Raw genomic sequence first — 22877 nt, forward strand, 5'->3', positions numbered from 1 at the left:
AGAGTCGGACACAACTGAAGTGACTTATTATGCATGCACACCTTAACTTAGCTCCTGCTGCTGCTAAGTCGCTTCAGTCATGTCTGACTCTGTGTGACCCCATAGACGGCAGCCCACCAGGCTCCCCCGTCTCTGGGATTCTCCAGGCAAGAACACTGGAGTGGGTTGCCATTTCCTTCTCAATGCATGAAAGTGAAAAGTGAAAGTGAAGTCGCTCAGTCATGTCCGACTCCTAGCGAACCCATGGACTGCAGCCTGCCAGGCCCCTCCGTCCATGGGATTTTCCAGGCAAGAGTACTGGAGTGGGGTGCCATTGCCTTCTCCTAGCTCCTGTTAAGGAGACGCTTTTCCAGTCTTCAGGAGCCCCTGCCCATACGTGTAAGATCTCTGCTGTGATGTTGATCACATTAAATGACTATCTAACCACGCTTCTCTATTTGAGTGCAAACTTCAAAGCTGGGCCTCACGTCTTTGGGTCTTCATTATCTAGCATGATCCTGACATATTAAGCACAATAAATGTTTGCTTAATTTAAATTACAAAGCGAAGCTCCTCTTGTATGGATTCTACACTCACCAAGCAACCTTTTGATAATCTGACTTCCCTGGTAGCTGCTGCTGATGGAGCGAACGCATGTTCTGTCAGATGGATGTGAGTGTCTGGGTCACATGACAGGGCATTCATTTCTAGCAGCAAATTAATAAATTGGAGTCCTGGTTTACACATACAAAGTTTGTGGAATGAATGGCTTGCTTATGGTCATAACTCAATTATCTAAATACAGATGATCCTCCTAGCCTATTATCTGCAGACTGGTTTTTATTTATTGTCTTGAATTTGCTCTTTTTCTGGCCCTAAGCAGGCCCTTTTTCCTCCCTTGTGTGGATAATTGAAAGCTGACACTGAATGTGACCCCCATCAGAGAGACAGTTTTATAAAGCATTGGTGTGGTGTCATTATTAATGTCCCTGATGGTTTGGATTACACAGCTAGGATGGAATTAACCAGATGTTGGCATTGCTGATCCACTGAGGCTGCTGAAGCAAAATCTAGCTTCAAATAGCAGCTGTGTCAGCCTGTCAAGAAGGCAGGGGTCCTTACTTCTCAGCTGGAAGTGGGGTGATGGGGAGTGAGTCAGGCTGACTTGTAAGTAGACACTGATCTTTCTTACATTTAGGTTAGACAGATAGATGGGCCAATGAATGCTGTATATCCCGAGCACCACATACTCTAAATAACTATGTAGGTCTTCTCTTCTTTCACTCTCCCCTGGGCCAGAGGAGCATGCTTCATCCTTTATTCACTTTTTACAGCTTCCAGTACTTGCTTTTGGCCTTATCTGGTGGCTCTGATGGTAAAGAATCTGCCTTCAATGCAGGAGATGTAAGGGATTGAGACATGGGTTCAATCCTTGGGTTGGGAAGATCCCCTGAAGAAGAGAATGGCAGCCTGTTCCAGTATTCTTGCCTGGGAAGTCTCATGGACGTAGGGACCAGGTGGGGCTACAGTCCGTAGGATCACAAAGACAGACAGGACTGAGTGACTAACACACACATACACACACACTTGCTTTCACACACAGTGTTGGGGAAAGCCCAAGAACTCTGTAAATACTTAATAACTGGTACAAGGCCAGGGGATTAAGGGCCACAGTAAATACACACCCAGATGCACAGATGCTCACATGTTCTTTGTTACACAAGAGAGAAGTGTACATTGCAGGAAAATGAGAAGGTGCCAAGAAGAGGAAAAAGAAAATGAAAAACAGTTATATCCACTCCTTACCATCAAAACCTGTCAATTCCAGTTGTGTGTATGTTGTGTGTGTGTGTGCACATATGTCCATCAACAGATGAATGGATGGAGAAGATGTGGTATTAGAGACAATGGAATCCTACTCAGCCATTAGAAGGAATGAAACTGGGGCATTTGCAGTGGTGTGCATAGACCTAGACTCTGTCATACGGAGTGAAGTCAGTCAGAAAGAGAAAAACAAATATTGTATATTAACGCATTTATGTGGAATCCAGAAAAATGGTACAAATGAACCTATTTGCAGGGCAGGAATATAAATGCAGTGGTAGAGAATGGATGTGTGGGCACAGGGAGGAAACAGGATGAACCAGGAGACAGATTGATGTATACACGCTGTTGTGTGTGAAACAGACAGCTAGTGGGGAACCTGCTGCACAGCACGGGGAACTCAGAATGGTGCTCTGTGGTCACCTAGGCGGGTGGGAGGGAGGGCCACGAGGGGAGGGATATAGGTATGTATATAGCTAATCCACAACATTGCAAAGCACCTATGCATGTGTGCATGCTTGACTGCTCAGTCATGTCCAGCTCCTTGTGACTGCATGGACAGTAGCCGGCCAGGCTCCTCTGTTCATAGGATTTTCCAGGCAGGAATACTGGAACCAGTTCCCATTTCCTCCTTCAGGGGATCTTCCCAACCCAGGGGTCGAACCCAAGTCTCTTGAGTCTCCTGTGTTGGCAGGCAGGTTCTTTACCACTGTGCAACCTGGGAAGCCTGTAAAGCAAATATACCCCAATTTTAAAAAAGAAAGCAAAAAAAAAGCGGAAGCATATCTTTGTGTTCTTTTATAACTGTGTTTTGAAATACAACTGGATGTCATCAGCAAATTTTATTCTTTTAAAATATTAATATAGCATTACGTCCTAAGCAAAGATTTCACTAGGAAATCATTATCAAAAGTATCTCAAAGATGAGCTCTTGGAATCTAAACTGAGAAAGTTGGGCTTTTCCCCTCCGAATATATATTTGGCATTTATGTACATTGGTACACATCCTCAAAAAACATCATTAAAAATTAAATATTTAATTTGAACACAGAGATTTTATGTACTTTACATGTAGACACACGTATATATACATATAGACATGTACTTTGCGTCATTTCTCTGCTCAGAGTGAACAGTCTTTCTTTTCTTTATGCCCTACTTCCCTGCCTGTATGACTACCCCCTAATCCTACAGTAACATAGTCCATGCCAATAAATAGGAGAGTGCTTTTGCTATATGTCACTGAGCAACAAACCTCTGCAAAACTTGGTAGCTTAAAATAACCATTTATCATTTCTCATGGTTCTTTAGATCAGCAATTCAGCCTGGGTCCTTCTGCTAAGCACCTGTAGGGTTGTCAGATTTTGCAAATAAAAATACAAGACACCAAGTTAAATTTGAATTTCAGATACACAAAGAATAATTTTGTAGTATAAACACGTCCATGAGATATTTGAGACACAATTCTGTGAAAACATTACTCTTTGTTTATCTGGAAAGAATATTTTAACACGGTGTTTGGTGTTTTAGTTTATAACCTTACTCCCCTGGGGTTACTTGTTTGGCAGTAAAAAGAGCACTGATTATCCTCCATGAGACTCTTGTGCCCCAGTAAGCTGGATGTGACTTCTTCACATGGTGGGCTCAGAACAGCATCTCAAAAGGGCAAAGGTGGAAGCTACAAGGCCTTTTGGGACCTGGTGTTGGGCACCTTATGACATCGCTTTCTCTTCATTCTATTGGTCAAGCAAGTCCCAGGGCCAGCTCACATTCAACAGCCAGGAAACAGGCTCTGATTTTTGATGGAAGGACCAGCAATGTGGCATAGCAAAGGGGCACGCATCCAGGGAGGAGAGGAATTGCTGCAGCCTTTTTGGCGACCAGAGAGTCAACACTCTTCTCTGTCAATTGAAAACACTGCCTTTTATTCTGTTGTACAATAATTTTTACCCATGGTCCATACTCGATATTTAGATGATTTCTTTTTATGCTGTCATGAACTTTGTTGCAAAAAACAAAGATTTTTGTGCAGTTTGTCCAATTTTGCATACCTTTTTCATTTAAGAGTTAGAAAGAACTGCTTCACCACTTACCAGCTCTGTGTCCAGGGCAAAATCACTTAGCATCTTTGCCACTCATTTTCCTTATCTGCAAAATGGAGACAAAAATATGACTCAGCTCTTACTGGGGGGTTCCAGGTGTTGCTGGGGTAAAGAATCTGCCTTCTCTGGAGGAGATGCAGGAGACGCAGATTTGATCCCTGGCTCGGGAAGAGTCCCTGGAAAAGGAAATGGCAACACACTCCAGTATTCTTGTCTGGAGGATCCCATGGACAGAAGAGCCTGGTGGGCTACAGTCCATGGGGTCCCAAAGACTCAGACATGACTGAGCAATTGAACACATATGTACATGCACCTCTTACTGGGAAGTTAAGTAGATTCTGAATACAAAATGATCCAGAACTGTTGGTCAGTCTTAATCAGAGAAATTCCTAGGAGTGAAATTATTTGGTTAAGAGGTGTAGAGATTTACTATATGCTAATAAATTAAAAGAACTGTGTTTTGAATGAAGAAAAACAAGTCCAAGTTCTACAGCCTAGTGATTAAGACCTAAGACTTCAGGATGCAGGAACCTTGTTTCTGTAAGTAAGATTTTACTGGAATACGACTATGCCCTTTTGTTTATATAACATCTATCATTGTTTTTGAACTAGATTTGAAGAGTGCGGCAGAAATTAAGTGGCTCACAGCACAACGGAGATTTACTATTTGACTCTTTATAGAAAGTTTTCCAACATGTGACTTGGAGTAAGAGGGGTCTGGGCAGGAATCCGCCCTCTTCCCTGCGCCCTCTGTGTTGGCGGCATTATGCTTAGTGAAGGATAACACTTTAATTTTGATCTTCTACACATTTAGTGGTTTCTGGGCAAGGAGGCAATTGACACCACTTTATCTACATCCAATGAAAGGGCTCCACAGAGTTGCAGCTACTTAAATACAAGGCTTTATGTGTGCACGTGTGTATGAGTAATAGTATGTGAGTGCCTCTGTGTGGATGTCTGTCTGTATATATGTGTATTCATGTGTATGTATATGTATGTAAATGTATACATGTACATGTGTGTGTGTGTATATATAAGTGTGTATATGTGTGTTTAGCCAGGGAACCAAGGGAGTGGTCATTCTTCATGAGCAGTTTAGAAAGTTTTATGCGTTTTAACAATTTTTATTTATTTGGCTGCATTGAGTCTTAGCTGTGGCATGCAGGATCTTGTGTTGCAGAGCACAGGCTCAGTAGTTACAGCACCCAGGCTTAGCTGTTCCACGCCATGTGGGATCTTAGTTCCCTGACCAGAAATCAAACCTGTGTCCCCTACATTGGAAGGTGGATTCTTATCCACTGGACTACCAGGGAAGTCCCAGTTTTCTGCATTTTTAATACAGTAAGTCCCCTATTTACTATACGAATGAGTTCCCTTCCAAGATTGAATTCAAGTCCAATTTGTTTCTGTGTCCAATGAAGTTAGGCTAGGTGCCCACCTCATACAATGAGCCATATACTCCTGCTTTTGATCTGGCTTCCACACATCCTGGGCTTGAAATAAAGACGTTGTACTACTGTCCTCTCTACTGCACTGTACAGTAAAGTATACAAAAGCACAACCTCTTGTACAGGCTACACACACGTGACAATGTAGCCAGACACGTGAACCAGCTGACGTGATTGGGTCTTTGAAAGTTTGCAACTTGAAGGTTTGTATGTAGGGGATTTGCGGTAGTGCTGTTGACAGGACTGTTGCTGAGCATTGTTGAAAGCTGCCAGGAGAAGCGGTGTGAAAGCCTGAAATGTGGGAAAGATATAAAGAGGGTTATTACTGGCAGGAGTCTTCCAACGTGCCTACAGCCAGCAGCGCTGATCCTCGCTCTTGGTCCAGGTCCTTCTTAGCAGACAGCTCCATTGCTTTCTCCCCACTCCTGATGCTGGAACAGATCTTTCTTCTGCGCTCATCACTGCCTGAGGGGAATCTCCTGACCACGGACCATAGCAGGGATAGTTGGTAGGTTCTTAGCACTACATTCTAAGCTGAGCATGGCTAAACTTAGAGTTTCAACGCGTGATATCTCCTTTCTTCCCTACACCAACACTGTCTCAGTTCAGTTCAGTTCAGTTGCTCAGTCGTGTCCGACTCTTTGCAACCCCACGAATCACAGCACGCCAGGCCTCCCTGTCCATCACCAACTCCAGGAGTTCACTCAACACTGTCTAGTCGGTCTTATTATCTTCTCTTTATAGATTCAGACCCAGAGGCTCAGAAAGTTCAAACAATTTTCATAAAGCCACACAACCATGTAAGGACAGGAGCTGGGACTTGACCAATGTGACTCCAAAAGCTTGTTCTTTCTACTGCACTCGGGAGTCAACAGTCTAGCAGAAAAGATGTAATGGTACAAATATTATAATAAAGTCAGGATGAGATATATTCCATGTAGTGCTAGTAGTGTAACTACTTTCACTCATGTCTGACTCTTTGTGATCCTACTGACTATAGCCTACCAGGCTCCTCTGTCCACGGGATTCTCCAGGCAAGAATACTGGAGTGGATTGCCATTTTTTTTCTCCAGGGGGTCTTCCTGATTCAGGGATTGAACCTGTGTCTCTTACACCTCCTACATTGGCAGACGGGTTCTTCATCCTAGTGCCGCCTGGGAAACCCATATTCCATACAGGCATTGATCTACCTGTTTATATTCCATACAAGAGGTAGATCAATGCTAGAAGGGTTCAGAAGAAAAAAGGGAAATATTCTGTAGAAGGAAGCCTTTGAACTAGATTATAATTCCATATGACTAAGGAAAAAAATATGTTTTCCCTTCAAATCCCAGGTAGAGTTAAGGGGAAAAAGAATTTATACTGGGTCAAGATTTGGGAGGCAATTGACAGTCTTTACTTACCTACAGAAAATAAATTGATTTTTGAGGTAAGTTAGGGGTTGGCCAAGTATGGTCTTCGCTGCAGGACTCCTCTCTGGAAGGGCCCACATGTCTTAGGAGGTCACCTTTGGAACAGGTCCATCCTGGGCCCAAGAAAATGTTTCAGGCAGATCCAGCAGCACTTTAATCTGGTTCTTTTCCTTTAGTGACCCGGTCTCTGTTGCATTTGATCATGATGGAACCAGTCGAAGTAGCATGGTTGGGTGTTGGGGGCCCCTCTGCCCTGATCAGTCTTGTGAGGGAAGAACTGTTACTCTGCACCACTCTTCCAAGAGGGTTTCAGAACCAGGGTCAACAGTACTGACATGTTTATAAATTGTCTGTAGACAGTGGTTCCTAACCTCCACACCTGTTTTTTTTTTTTTTTTTTTTAACTTTTTATTTTGTATTGGAGTATAGCCAATGAACAATGTTGTGATAATTCCAGGTGGACAGTGAAGGGACTCAGCCATAGATATACATGTATCCATTCTCCCCCAAACTCCCCTCCCATCCAGGCTGCCACATAATGTTGAGCAGAGTTCCCTGTGCTAGACAGTAGGTCCTTGTTGGTTATCCACTTTAAGTGGAGCAGTGTTTATTAACCCAGGCCTCCTGGACCCACTCCTCTGGTCTGACTGAGATGTGATGGGACATTTCCCCCTGAGCATTATGACAGATTCTGAGAGGCAGGTCCAAGGGCCCATCCCAGGAGGCAGTGTGGAGGAGTTGAGGAAGGATCTGTCCAAGGAAGCAGAGTGAATTCGTGAACACAGCTGAGCATCTCTGTCCTTAATGGATGAGCTCACTCCTGTGCAGGTTTGAAGCATGGATTTCCCAGGTGGTTCAGTGGTAAAGAATCCGCCTGTGGGAGACACAGGAGACTCCAGTTTGATCCCTCGGTCAGGAAGATCCCGTGGAAAAGGAAATGGAAACCCACTCCAGTCTTCTTGCCTGGGAAATCTCGTGGACAGAGGACCCTGGTGGGCTTCAGTTCCATGGGGTCGCAAAGAGTCGGACACAACTGAGCAGGCATGCATTTTCAAATTAAGATTCTCTGCTTGGGTGTTCCAACTGGAACTAGATGACTGAACACCCTTCAGCTCAGCCTCAGAGAGTCTGATTTTATTGGTCTGGGAAGGAGCCTGGCAATGGTGTTTTTTGAGTTTCTTTAAAATAAAGATTTTTTTGATGCCGACCATTTAAAAAGTCTTTATTGAATTTGTTACTACACTGCCTCTGCTTTATGTTCTGGCTTTTTGGCTGAGAGTCACGTAGAAGCTTAGTTCCCTGACCAGGGATGGAACCTGCACTCCCTGCGTTGGAGGGTGAATCTTAATCACTAGACTGACTGCCAGAGAAGTCCTGGCAATAGTGTTTTTAAAACACTCCTGAAGTGATTTTGAAACGCAGTCAGTAGTGAGAATCACTGGGTTGTAATCCAGTCTGAATTCTCCCAATTTGCGTATGAGGAAACTGAGGCCCAGAGACAGGCTGGCTATAGAAAGCCTTCTGCCAAGAGAGGAATTGCAGAAAATCTGCTCGGTTAACTGCACACTTCTTTCATTTTGCAATCTTCGTCTTCCTCCCTCTGAATATATAAGAAGGAATTGAATGGGCATCTGCCATCAGGACTAGATACCTGACCCCGACCAACCAACCCCTTCCTTCTCTGGACCCTCTGAGACCCTGCGGCTACTTCCTGTCCACTCTCTGTTTCCTAAGTGACTTGGGCTCCCTTTGGTTTTATTTGATAGGAAGTCCCTCTTGGAATGTCATGTCTGTTTCTTCTGCTCTTCCTCCAGGAAGCAAATGGTAAAGATTTATGGCTCCTAGTAAAACCCCAGCCTTGTTTAGAAATTGCTTGTGATTGATTAAGTAATAAAAATGCTTTTAAGACAGGGAGGTAAATCTCCCTGCTAATTGCTCTGTGCTTTATGTTAGAACCTTGTTACACTGCCTCCCGCTCTCCAGGTCTGGACCACTTGGTAATTTCCATCAACCAGAAAAGTCACATTGGCATCGCAGTGTGCAGCTTTTCCCCCCAGGACTGATACTGTTAAAAGACACAGATAGATAGTGTTTTCCAGAATTTTCTGAACCATTCTAGGAAATTATCAAACCTAGAATAGGGTTTTTTTTTTTTGTTTTTTTTTAAGAAATCCCTGACTTTGTAGCCACAGAAACGTGGGTCCCCTGGAGACCCGAGACTTATAACTGGTATCTGAAGTGAGGGCTGTCTTGAGGGGTGAAGCTCCTAAACCTCTGGTTGTTGTTCTTTACTTGTTGTGTCTGACTCCTTTGCAACCCCCTGGACTGTAGCCTGCCAGGCTCCTCTGTCCATGGGATTTTTTTCAGGCAAGGACACTGGAGTGGGTTGCCATTTCCTTCTCCAGTGGATCGTCCCAACCCAGGGAGTGAACCTGTATCTCCTGTGTTGGCAGGCAGATTCTTTACCCCTGAGTCACCGGGAAAGCCTCTGGCATGCTAAGTTGAAGCCTATGGGGTCTCCGTCAGCTCTGAGTCATTAGTGTCAGAAATGAAATGAGTTGTAGGACACTCAGTCAGTGTCCAGACTGCTGGAGGATTGGTTGGTCTGAGACGAAAACTCCATGTTTGGCATCAGAAGTGTCATGAGTTAAAAAGAACTCAGAAGGGTTTCTGAGTGTGAGGGAGGAACTGTCCAAGGGGCATGTGGGCCAGGAGACACTTCTTGCCTCACCTGGAGCCAAGGTGGGCTCTGCTCGCTGTCCCCCACCCCCTGCTTCTGATCTCAGCCATGAAGTTAAAAGACACTTACTCCTTGGAAGGAAAGTTATGACCAACCTAGACAGCATGTTTAAAAGCAGAGACATTACTTTGCCAACAAAGGTCCCTCTAGTCAAGGCTATGGTTTTTCCAGTGGTCGTGTATGGATGTGAGAGTTGGATTATAAAGAAAGCTGAGTGCTGAAGAATTGATGCTTTTGAACTGTGGTATTGGAGAAGACTCTTGAGAGTCCCTTGGACTGCAAGGAGATCCAACAGTCCATTCTAAAGGAGATCAGTCCTGGGTGTTCATTGGAAGGACTGATGTTGAAGCTGAAACTCCAATACTTTGGCCACCTGATGCGAAGAGCTGACTCACTGAAAAAGTCCCTGATGCTGGGAGGGATTGAAGGCGAAAAGAGAAGGGGACGACAGAGGATGAGATGGCCGGATGGTGTCACTGATTCAATGGACATGAGTTTGGGTGGACTCTGGGAGTTGGTGATGGACAGGAAGGCCTGGTGTGTTGCAGTTCATAGGGTCGCAAAGAGTCGGACACGACTGAGCAACTGAACTGAACTGAACAGTGAGTACTTGTCTGGGGAGCGCATCCACTCCTTCATCAGAGTTTTAAGGATTCACCATCCAAAGATGATTAAAAAAAAACAAAAAAACAACAACCACCTTAAGTTGCATTAAAACTATTAGAAAGGCAGTAGGAAGATTTATCCTGACTCAGAGGGTCCCCAGTTTTTCTGGAGCAGCTTCCATGGAAAATCATTCTGTTCTAACAAGTTACTGAGGAGTGACTGACTTCCCAGGGAAAATCTTTCCGGTTTTGACTGTCACCCACTGGAAAATTTTACCTGTCTTAAGGGCCGTGTGTGTATGTTTAGCCATTCAGCTGTGTCTGACTCTTTGCGACCCCCTGGACTGTAGGCTGCCAGGCTCCTCTGTCCATAGGATTTTCCAGGCAAGAATAATGGATTGGTTGGCATTTCCTTCTCCATCAAGCTTAAGACATAATTTCAAGTAGACATGGAGCACCCTACCACCTATGTATACTCCCTTCTGATTCTCCTGAGGTCACAGGGGGCTTTGAGTTCTTTCTGGGTGGTAGGCAAAGCTGTCATCACCATGTCCTGCCATGGAAGGCAGAAATTGATGTGAGTTGGCTTCCCTGGTGGCTCAGATGATAAAGAACCTGTCTGCAATGCAGACAGGTTGGGAAGATCCCCTGGAGAAGGGAATGACAACCCACTCCAGTATTCTTGCCTGGAGAATCCCCGTGGCCAGAGGAGCCTGGCGGGCTAGAGTCCATGGGGTTGCAAAGAGTCGGACACAACTGAGTGACTGACACACACCAAGAAACAGAAGGGCTTTGCCTTCCAGGTTCCAACTATCAATATTTCCATGTCCAACAGAGTGAAGAATTCTAGTCTAATAAAAGAAGTAGTTAACAATTACTGTGTACATATGAGGGGTCACTGAGCTGAGTGTCCAGTTGTCAGCTGGATTATCTCTCTGCTACCTTGGAGATGAGGCACTAGAACTGTCCTCACTTTAGTGATGAGAGAATTGAAGATTGGAGAGGAGGAGGATTACCTTGCCCAAGGTTCTACAGTCAGTGATTGAGTCGCGGACCCAAGCCCCCTGCCATCAATGGGCACGCTCAGCCACTGTGCAGTTTACTGCTTCCATGGTCCATTGCTGGCTGGCTTCAGGCTCCTGTGCAGAGGGCAGCTTGGAAGGAAAGCTGTTTTTTCCCTCCAAGCTGTTATGTTAGATAAAAAGTGGCTATTAGAATAGGTACATCTGAGAGGTCTGAGTTGATGCAAGGGAAAGCAGAAACATCACAACCCATGGAGAGATGGTCTGGGCAGCAATCAGTGAGGTGCAGGTCCTGCTCAGGTGTCTTTCATCCATGCTCTGCTATAGCCAATGAAGTTAGTCCCACAAGCCCTGGGTTTCTCAGTGGATGTGTTTAAGCATAATAACGTTCCATAGCTCAAGGCCACAGCTCTTCCTGAAGTTGCCTTACTACTTCTTAAGAAATAATTGTAGATGGAAATCAGTTGTTGTGTTTGGCCGAAGAGTAAATACATTTTTAGATTCTGACAGCTAAAAAACAAAACCCCTCAAAACCTTGGCCAGGGCCCGACTTTCTGCCAGCTTGTTCGGCTTGCACTCTGCAAGTTATTTCCAGATCTTGTTCCCTGGTAGAGAGGAAGCATCCAGTTGGAGATCCAGGTCCTGTGGGCTGGGAAAGACAGGAAGTGGTTAACCACTTGGGGTGGACAATTCTGTAGACTGCTGAGTGGGGCTGGAGCTGACAGAACCTGTCTTTGATGAGGTCATCTTCCTCTGGTGGGCAGCTACTTCATCTCTTTGCCCATCTTTCTAAAATGTCAACTAGAGGCCAGAACCTGCATAGACACAGAGCTCTAACAAGCACCACCACCATATCAAGGAACAGTGGAAGTTTCCTTTGTTGGCCTGAATAGGGTCAGGTGAGCTTTCCCCTTTCTCCATCCAGATGTGGCCTGGGACAGAGTTGTGGCACTGGGTGAGTGGGCCCAATGAGGTGCAAATGAACAGCAGAGCCATCAAGCCCAAGACCCAGTGGGGCTACCACTGGGAGAGGCCCAATCATTGGCCTTTCCTTGCATCCCTGAGATCTTGCTGGGAAGAATTTCATGCCTCTTCCTTCCAAGTTCTGTCTATGGGGATCCCGTTGTGTATCAGAAAGTCAACATATCTGTCAAAAGTGTCAACTTAGAAGAGTGTAAAAGAAATGATATCACCCCCAATGGAAAGGGGAATATGGCAGCAATATTTTTCTACTCCTTATATGTGATGTGTGCAGAAGATTAGTCCCTGAAAGTGTGTACACAGATTGAGTCATTTACAGCAAATATCTGCAACGTGTCCTTTCTGTGGTGATCTACTGAAGGTGTGTAAACAGGACAATGATTTGACTTGATTTGTGAATTCTTTGTTCAACAACTGAGGGTTGTAATGAGTGCTTTCTGCTTGATTGTGATGTCCTTGAGGACGAGAAATGAAGCCTTCTTTGCTTTTGCATCCCGAGCATCAAACAAGTGCCATATACCACCTTGAATGAATGAATGAACGTGAAGGAAAGTGTTTCCAAGTGTAGGCAGGGGTAAGATTGGAATTAGAGGTTGTGATTTAGAAGCTGGAAGGGGCTAGAGTCAGGGGAGAGGCCAGAAGACCTCAAACACAAGGATGGGAGTGTGTGTTATAGAAAGGGGCTGTGGAAAGGGAGAAAAATGGGTAGATACAGGATGTATTGTGCAAGCAAAATGGACACTTATTTCTATGGTCTTGAGGGACCTATGATGCAGAGCAGTGCTGTCCAATAAACTTTCTTTTTTTTAAACTTATTTTGTTGAAGTACAGTTGATTTACAATGTTGTGTTAATATCTGCTGTAGAGCAAAGTGATTCAGTTGTATATTCTTTTTAAAAATTTTAAAGCCATTTAGTTTTTGCAATGATTTTTTATGTACATACACATATTTGCAAATAAATATTTATCTTTTTAAAAATTGAAGTACAGTTGATTTACAATGTTTTGTTAGTTTCAGATGTACAGCAAAGTGACTCAGTTATATGTAAACATAGAGCTGTTTTTCAGATTCTTTTCCCTTATAGGTTATTATGCAATAGTGAGTAGAGTTCTTTGTGCTATACAGAAGGTCCTTGTTTGTTATCTCTTTTATGTATAGTAGTGAATTGATGTTAATCCCAAAATAAGGATGGAAATGTCCCATATTTACAATGTCTAATATGGTAGCCATTAGCCATACATGGCTACTGGGCACTTGAAATGTGTCTAAAGTGACTGAGGAACTGAATTTTTAGTTTTAAAAAATGATGATTACATTTAAATAGCCACATGTGGCCAGTGGGCTTCCCAGGTGGCTTGGTGGTAAAAAATCCTATCTGCCTATGCAGAAGATGAGGGTTCAATCCCTGGGTCGGGAAGATTTCCTAGTGAGGAAAATGGCAATCCACTCCGGTATTCTTGCCTGGGAAATCCTATGGACAGAGGAGCCTGGCAGTCTACAGTCCATGGGGTTGCAAAGAATCAGGCATGACTTAGTGGCTAAACAGCAACAGCAATGTGGCCAGTAGCTATCATGCCAGGCAATGCACTCTCTTATCTCCAAATCACAAGGAAAGGTTTTATGGGTCCAGGAAAAAAATGGGGGAGAAATTGGAGGGAAGAATCTTTGCTTTGCCAAGTGGCAGTCTTGAAGACAGCTGTATTAGCAGAAACTTCTACTGTGAAATCCCAGGTTTGGACTGTTCATTGTAGGTGCAAACTTGATGGACAAGAAATAAAATTAGAATATCCCAAAGATGGTCTCCGGAGAAGGCAATGGCACCCCACTCCAGTACTCTTGCCTGGAGAATCCCAGGGACGGAGGAGCCTGGTGGGCTGCCGTCTATGGGGTTGCACAGAGTTGGACATGACTGAAGCGACTTAGCAGCAGCAGCAGCAAAGATGGTCTCTCACATCCTTGACATATTAACTGGCTCACAGCTACGGTGAGCTTTATGGGTGTGTGCATGCTTAGCTGCTGAGTTGTGTCAAACTCCTCATAACCCCACGGACTGTAGCCTACCAGGCTCCTCTGTCCAGGGGATTATCCAGGCAAGAATACTGGAGTGGGCTGCCATGCCCTCCTTCAGGGGATCTTCTTGACCCAGGGATTGAATCTGGGTCTCCTGTGTCTCCTGGATTGGCAGGTGACCATTAGTTTTAGGGTCAATACCAATATAAGGTACCACAAATGCTTTTTATTTCTTTGGCATCCATCCTGGGTCAGGTGAGGATACTGTCCATTTCTCCTCCCCATCCTTCATGCAGAGGCTTGTGGATGAGCGATCCCAGGGGAGGAATGATCCAAACCAGCCAAATTTAGCTGGGCTTTTCACAAGCACTTACAGCAGTTTAACCCGAGGTTGCTTTGGCAGGGGGAGGGTTTTATTTTGCTGGCATCATGTAGTTGTAATAAAAATGCCCTTTTGAATAAAAATCAGTGAGAACTCTAAATACACAGTAAATGCTGTAACATTAATAAACCATACTATGCATTAAATCCAGCTTTACTATGCAACACACACTATTTACAACTTGCATTTCAGGCCCGATCATGCTTCCAACGGAGAATGAAATGGCCTAAAACAGCTGTCAGATGGCGTGAAATGAACATGGATATAGGGTAAATGAAACTCAAATGAACCCTGAGTGTTCTTTCTCATCAGTCACCACCAGACCTGGGTAACTAAGGCTGAATAGGGGTCATTCACCTTTCTTCCCTCTGGCTCTCTTTCCCTCCTTTACTCCCTCCCTCTCTCTCTCTTCTTTGTTCTTTGCATATGTGTAGAACTTGAGGAATATAAAAGAAATTATAGGCATCCTTTGCTTTCTAGGGTTTAATGTATCATTAAGAAATTAATTATTGACTATATATAAAATACAATTTTTCACTGGCTCCCTGATTTTTAAAGGATATGGATTTCTAATTCATTCTAGGTGCTATTTCCTTTACCAGGATTTCCTCCCTTTCCTTCTTCACAAAGAAAACTCCTACTCATCCTTCAAGACCCAAACCAAATGGACCCTCCTCTATGAGACTTCCTTGAGCCCCCAGGCAGAGTCCATGACTATATATTCTGTGCTCCCACACTGCTTTCCACGTTCCAGTTACACTGATGATCACACACACTCTTCAGTGAAACTCCTCGTCTTTATTTCTGTGAGTCCCATTGTGAGAACTTTAAGGGCAGGAACTTTGGATCTGAAGATTTTTGTGACTTCAGTGTCTCACGTTGCCTTGCATGCGGAAAGTGTAAATAGAAAGTGTTAATAGTTCTTTCGTATGAATTTGGTAACAAATATAAGGCACTGTCAATGTAACTGAACATTGGGAGAATTTAGAAGAAACGTATTGGGTATTCTGTCTGAAGTACTGTTCAGCTAAATATCTTAAAATAACCTTATTATTCAGAGTGGTGGACCTCGGTCAGCCAAGTTCCATCTTGGTGGTTCCATAATTTTTAACACCTAGCTTCCAATGTCATCTGACTTGACATTACCTACCTGACGGGAAAGACCCTGGAGGATTGCTAGGTGATGGTGTGTGTGTAGGGGAGGGTTAGGGGGTTGGTGGAAAGGAGGGACAAGTCCATATCACTTTGGTTCACATTCTCAGTCACCTGGCCAGACATGATTGCAAGAGAGGCCGGGATCCACAGGTTAGCTGTGGACCTAGAGGAAATGAGGTTTGGTGCCCACATAGCCAGTTTCAAGAGACACAAAGACCTCCAGTTCATGTCCAGACACTCTCCACCTGTCCATCACACCCAGACACACTGGCTTTCTGGATTTTCTTTTGCCAAGTGAATTTCCTCTTTTGCTGTTCCCTCAGGATGGAATCTTTCCCTCTGATGTCTTTGTGACACAGTGTTCACTGTAGTTATATTGTCATTTACCTCCTATAGGTTTGTTTGATCCCAGAGGGCACTCCCCTTCTTGCAATAGACCAGTAGCTGCTCTGGGTGCCTCTTGAACTTCAACCCTTGGAATCAGCAACTGTTTTCTCTGGTGGGCAACCTGACAATCCACCCTCCTTCACATGGATGAATCTCAAAGAAGGGTCTTCGGTCTTCTACTGGGTTTAAAGAACAATTAACATGGGGTGGGGATGAGGCAGTGGAGATGCCAAAGGATATGCTCCATCCTGGATGCAAACTAAATACACTGCCTGCTTTGTAAAAATGACCTGTAATGAACTCTGTCCTGAGTGGTCAAAAGGAAAATGGAGGAGATTTTGGAGTCTAGCTACTTCTTAGCTCATGTGACCTCAGGAAATTACTTCCTTGGTTGCGGTTTTTTGGAAAAGGAAATGGCAACCCACTCCAGTACTCTTGCCTGGAAAATTCCATGGATGGAGGAGCCTGGTGGGCTACAGTCCACGGGATCGCAAAGAGTTGGACACGACTGAGCGACTTCACTTCACTTCTTGCAGTTTTTGGTACAATGGGCATAAGGATGCTGATGAGATCACCTTTATGAAGCACTGGGGCAACACCTGACCTGTACTAGGAACTCAGTATGTTCTCCTCTTCTACATCCCCTTCCTCTTCCTTTTTCCTTCTGCTTTATCTTTTTCTTCTTCCTCCATATTGTTTTCACATTGAGGGACTTGCATGAATATCTAGTTGCCTTCATTTGCTTCTCTCCACGGATCAAAGCCCACAGACCCCTCCCCACTCCCAGGACTCTTGCAATAGCCTGGCTGGGCTGCACTTCCAGTACAGACCAACCTTCCAACACATGGAGTTAATAGTTTTCAAGGGACCCAATTTGGCCCATATTTAGAATGAAATAACGACTGTGCTTTCATTAGTTTTCCCTCTTCTGGGGGCTATGGGAACATGAAAAGTGAAAGTGTTAGTTGCTCAGTCATGCCACACTCTTTGCGATACCATGGACTATAGTCCACCAGGCTCCTCCGTCTGTGGGATTCTCCAGGCAAGAATACTGGACTGGGTGGCCATTCTCTTCTCCAGGGGATCTTTCTGACCCAGGGATTGAACCAAGTCTCCTGTTGTTCAGTAACTCAGTTGTGTCTGACTCTTTGTGACCCCATGGACTGCAGCAGGCCAGGCTTCCCTGTCTTTCACCATCTCCTGGAGTTTCTTCAAACTCATGTCCATCGAGTTGGTGATGCCATCTAACCACCTCATCCTCTGTCCTTCTCCTCCTGCCTTCAATCTTTCCCAGCAACAGGGTCTTTTCCAATGAGTTTGCTTTTTGCATCAGGTGGCCAGAGTATTGGAGCTTCAACTTCAGCACCAGTCCTTCCAGTGAATATTCAGAGTTGATTTCCTTTAGGATTGACTGGTTTGATCTCCTTGCTGTCCAAGGGACTCTCAAGAGTCTTATCCAGCACCACAGTTCAAAAGCATCAATTCTTCAGTGCTCAGCCTTTTTTATGGTCCAACTCTCACATCCATATGTGACTACGGGAAAAACCATTGGATAACGTATTACATGTATTTTCTTTATGTCTTGGTTTATGTCCAAATCTCTCCTCTTCTTTTCTGTGCTGAGCGTACCTAGATTGTATTATTCAGAGAGACGGAAAAGGGGGAAGAAGACTCATGTTTTCTTTTCTTTTTTGTTTTGATTTTTATGGAGTGCCTGCTGGAAGCCGGCCCACTTTGCCAGACACTTTCACAAATGTCTGGTTATTCTCCTGTATAGATGTGAAAAATGAGGCCCAGAGAGGTTAAGAAATATGTCAAGTTCACACATCTGAGCCAGTACTGAACCTATGGTTATCTCCTTCAAAAGCTGATGCTGTCTTCACTAAATCCAGAAAGGCTGAGGTGGGGATGGCAGGAAGTGATGGTAACTGGGGTACCAAATGCTCAGATCCTGCATGCCACCGGGCTCGAAGAGTTTGGAAATCTTTCGGGTTGTCTTTAATGGATGCTTCCCTCTCTCCTCCCTGCCTTCTTCCAGCAGCCTCCGGGATTCACATTCCAGGTGATGTCATGGAAGGTGCTGGGAGAGTTTAGCTTTTTAAATCCCCAAGAGAGCTGCCTTAGCCTAGAAAATGGATGGACCTAGTGACTGCTCCCCTCACACTTAGAGACCCAGGGCTTAGGAGGTCAGGATAATTCTATTAGGATGAAGGAGGCAAGAGGTTTAGATTCCTCTCCCCCTTAGTTGCTTCGAGACCAGAAGTGGTGGTGCTGATCCATAGGAGACCCATTCTCTTTGTTATTTTTAATTTATTTTTAAATTGGAGGATAATTGCCCTATAATTATTGTTGGTTTTTGCTGTACAACAGTGTGAGTCAGCTCTCTGTGTATATATATCCCCTCCCTATTGAGCTTCCCTCCCGGCTTCCCCCATCCCAACTCCTCTAGGTCAACACAGAGAACGCTGCTGAGCTCCCTGTGTTAAACAGCAGCTTCCCACTAGGCGTCTATTTTACACACGGTGGTGAACATTTGTCAGTGCAACTCCCTCAATTCCTCCCACCCTCTGCTTCCTCCTCTGTGTCCACAAGCCTCTTCTTTAAGTCTGTGTCTCTATTCCTGTCCTGCAAATAGGTTCATCAGTACCATTTTTCTAGAGTCCATATATAATATATGCACTAATATACGGTATTTGATCTTCTCTTTCTGACCGACTTCACTCTGTATAGGCAGACTCTAGCTTCATCTGCATCACTACAAATGGCCCAATACAGCCTCGCGCTTAAGCTCCCCAAGCCACTCGAGAATAGAGCACCCATCTCTGTTCTCGTGAGTTCCTCCAATCCTCTTGACCAGAGGTTCTGACAATCCTTTCACAAGAACTCATGTAATCTGCAGTGGTCTTTCTCGCTATTCCATCAACCTTCTCTGGGTCATTAAGATAACATCAGACCTGGACCATCTGTAGCTTTCTGAGTCTGAAATTTGGTCCCACGCGAGTGGTTACTGTCTTTTAGAAGAGACAGTGTGGTTCATGGGGAAGGGCATGGACTTTGGGGTCAGACAAACCTGGGTTTGAATCTAACCTAGATCACATTTTACAGTGACCTGAAGTGTCTGTGTCAGCTTTCTCATCTAGGAAGCAGGGAGCTTGAGTCTTACTCAGCAGAGTAGCGATGTCATATGTAAACAACTTGTAGCACCATGGAAGGCCCTTGGTCAATAAGATAATTTCTGAAAGACCAAAATCCCAGGCTCTGAGGTCAGATGGACCTTCCGATTCTGAATCTGTTACTAACCAGCTGTGCAAGCCTGCATAAGTGTCTTAACCTCTCTGACTCTCAGATTTCTTACCTATAATATAGTAATAACTACTCATCTATCTATAATACCTATCTTCTAGGGTCTATGTGAAGATTAAATGAAGTGACCTATGAGAGGGGTTAGTGTAGAACTTGGATACAGTGAGTCTCCTACATAGGAACCTTTAAGTTGCAAACTCACAAAGATGTGAACATGAGTTCCATCAGCGTCAGACATGAGTGACACTGCAGCTTGCCCTCCGTCTCCTGTTGCTGACAATCCTTCAGCTCTACCAGCTCCCACCCCTTCTCCCTCCTGTATCAGGAACTCATCTTGTCTGTTCACGCGATGCCAGCCCCTGGATGCCAGCTGCTGTACTGTACTCCTGTACCTTTCAAGGTAGTGTTCTGTAAGATTAAAAATGTTTCCTTTAATATTTTGTGTCTGCTTTTAATGTATTATTTGTGTGAACAGTATTACAAACCTGTTACAGGACAATACTATATGGCCGATTGTGTTAGTTAGGTATCTAGGCTAACTGTTGGACTTAGAACAAGTTGGACTTACAAGTGCTCTCTCGAAATGGAACTTGTTCGTGTGTTGGGGACATAATACATGCTGAAGAGAGTCATAATTTTTCATTCATTAGATTATTAAATATTATACTATTGCAAGTATTGTTAAGGTCTTGTAAAGCTTTGTTTTTTTGTAGTTTAAGTATTCGCCGGTAGTTTATTTTGGTTTTTCTAAATATGCTATCACATCTGTAAACAATAGGATTTTTGTTTTGGCCTCAACCCTCAATTCCTAACAACTTTTTGTTCTCACATATTGGCTAGGGCTGTCGTCACTGTTGTTCAGTTGCTAAGCCATGTCCTGGACCCTTTGTGACTCCATAGCCCACCAGGCTCTCCCGTCCATGGGATTCTGCAGGCAAGAATACTGGAGTGGGTTGCCGTTTCCTTCTCCAACCAGTAGCTTTCATAACGATGCCATATTGCCCACTCCTCATTTAGGAACGAGGGTCTCAGCCCTCAGCTACCAAGACTCTGGGCTACAGAGAGCTCACAGCGACTCCTGCCTGTCTCAGAAGGGAGCTGAGTCACCCACGGTGACTCCTCCTCTCGGAAGCACCTGGCAATCAGTGACTGATCCATGCGGATACAAAACTCAGCCACCTGGTCTCAGTTTGAGACAGCTCTGTGGGGCCCTCAGAGCTCCATAGCCCTTGTGGCTGGGACCTCGGCTATGACTGCAGCTTAACTTCCCTCCCTGCTCTGCTCAGTCCTGCTTACCTCACTCTTGATAAGCACTGACAAAATTTCTTTCCTTGACTAACCTCCAGTCAGGCTCTTCCGAATCCTCTCGCCAAGTAGACCTGGCCTTCTGGCCTTCTGTGCTCCTCTCTGCATTTGTTCAACTTGGGCAAGAGTCCTGCTACATCAGTTCAGAATCCCCGCATCCCTCATAGCTGATCATCTTTGATATCTGATCAGGTTCCTCAGCCTGTACCATCCCTCCAAGTGACGTCTGAACATCCTGGCCTATCTTCAGAATCCTTCCTTACCCCTCAGGTTTCCCCTGAATGATTTTCCATCCACCTACCCTCCATTCTACTCCTTGACAGTTCCCACTTTTCCTGCTCGAATTAGGAGCTGAGCCTCATCTCTCATCTTTTACAAAACCCCATTGTATTGTAATAGCCCCCCTTACATCAAATCTTAGTGTTCTTTTTTTTTTCCTTAAGATTTTTTTTGATGTGGACTGTTTTTTAAAGCCTTCTTTGAATTTGTTACACTATTGCTTCTGTTTTTTTATATTTTGATTTTTTTGGTTGCAGGGTATGTGAGATCTTAGCTCTCTGACCAGAGATCCAGCCTGCACCCCCTCTCCTGCCACCCCACATTGGAATATGAAATATTAACCACTGGACCACCAGGGAAGTTCCTGTCTTACTGTTTTTAGGGTGTCCCTGTTAGCTCAGCTGGAAAAGAATCCGCCTGAAATGTGAAAGACCTGGGTTCAATCCCTGGATTGGGAAGATCCCCTGGAGAAGGAAATGGCAACCCACTCCAATATTCTTGCCTGAAGAATCCCATGGACTGAGGAGCCTGGCAGGCTACAGTCCATAGGGTCGCAAGAGTCAGACATGACTTAGCAACTAAACCACCAGCAAATATCATGAATTATTTTTTCCTTAATAGTACCATTCTCTAGCGTACCTCCAGTAAGGCTTTTGTATGAAAATATCAGAATCTCAGAATCTTTATCCCCCTCAAGACTTCTCCCGTTCATATTTGAGTCTTCTTTTCAACAGAACAAACCAATTCCCAAGCCCTCATGAGACAAGGAACTCTCTCTACCTTCTATAAGATCCAAATGCCTTTGCAGACAGTTCTAATAATTAGAAAGCTTTAAAAAATAATAGCCAACATTTATGTAGCTCTTTATTTTTTACAGAGTATATCTATAGATCTTATTTCTCCTGAGCCCAGCAAAATCTTGCTAAGGCAAATCTTATTACTATCCCCTTTTTACGGAAGAACAACTCTAAGAAAATCAAAGGAATTAAGCAACTTGCCCAAGATTACTTAAGAGATTGAAATTAGAGATATATATCACTGAATTGGCCCAGTGATAATATATATATATATATATATATATATATATATATATATATATATATATATATATTTGGGGCTAAGGAGTGTTTAAGAAAACTGAGTTCGGATAACTGTAGTCTTCTTCGTCATGCTACTGCATCCTTTTATTTTATTTTCAATGGATCACTTCACACATTTCAGTCACTTTTCTGGCCCCTGGAGACAATTTGACTTCAAGACAACTCATAAATGGTAGAAACATGCTTACTTTGGAGTCCTTGGGTATTCTGGTATACCATGCGTCGACCTAAAAAATATCCACGACCTAAAAGTTGAGAGTTATGTTGTATTCTGTGGGAATTTTTAAGACTGGAAGCCAGCATCTCAAATAACCCTGAGAGAAATGCCCAGAGGAGGTGAGGAGGAGATGAAGGGAGGAGCCAGGTTAGATAGAGGTTTTGTAACAACGGGGAAGTAATCTGAACATCAAAAGATTATTGTGAATTAAGGAAAACCAGATATCCCAAGTTAAGGGATTTAGTGCTTTTCTGCATATGATAAGATGCAAGAATCTGGACTCACTGAAACCATTCCTGCCAGATACACTTCACCTATCTGGGCCAATTTCGTGTGTTTTTCACATCCTGAGTGCCCTTGGGCTCACTGTAGGGAGCAGCTGCCGTTGACGGCTGCTAGATGGCAAGTGTTCCTTCCTTCCCGAGTTCCCTCAGGCTCAACAGCTGATGTTGGAGCGGGGGACAATCTCTTAAGACTGTGGCATCTCTTGTTTACTGATATGGAAGGAAATATTCCATTTCTCACATGCTGTTTGTTTTTTAATTCTTACCTCTGTCCTATATCTAGGTCACACCATGAGTCAAAATATCTACCTTACGTGATAACATGTTACTTATTCCAGAAC

This window comes from Bos indicus, chromosome 21 (assembly GCF_029378745.1).
Source record: "Bos indicus isolate NIAB-ARS_2022 breed Sahiwal x Tharparkar chromosome 21, NIAB-ARS_B.indTharparkar_mat_pri_1.0, whole genome shotgun sequence".
Lineage (NCBI taxonomy): Eukaryota > Metazoa > Chordata > Mammalia > Artiodactyla > Bovidae > Bos > Bos indicus.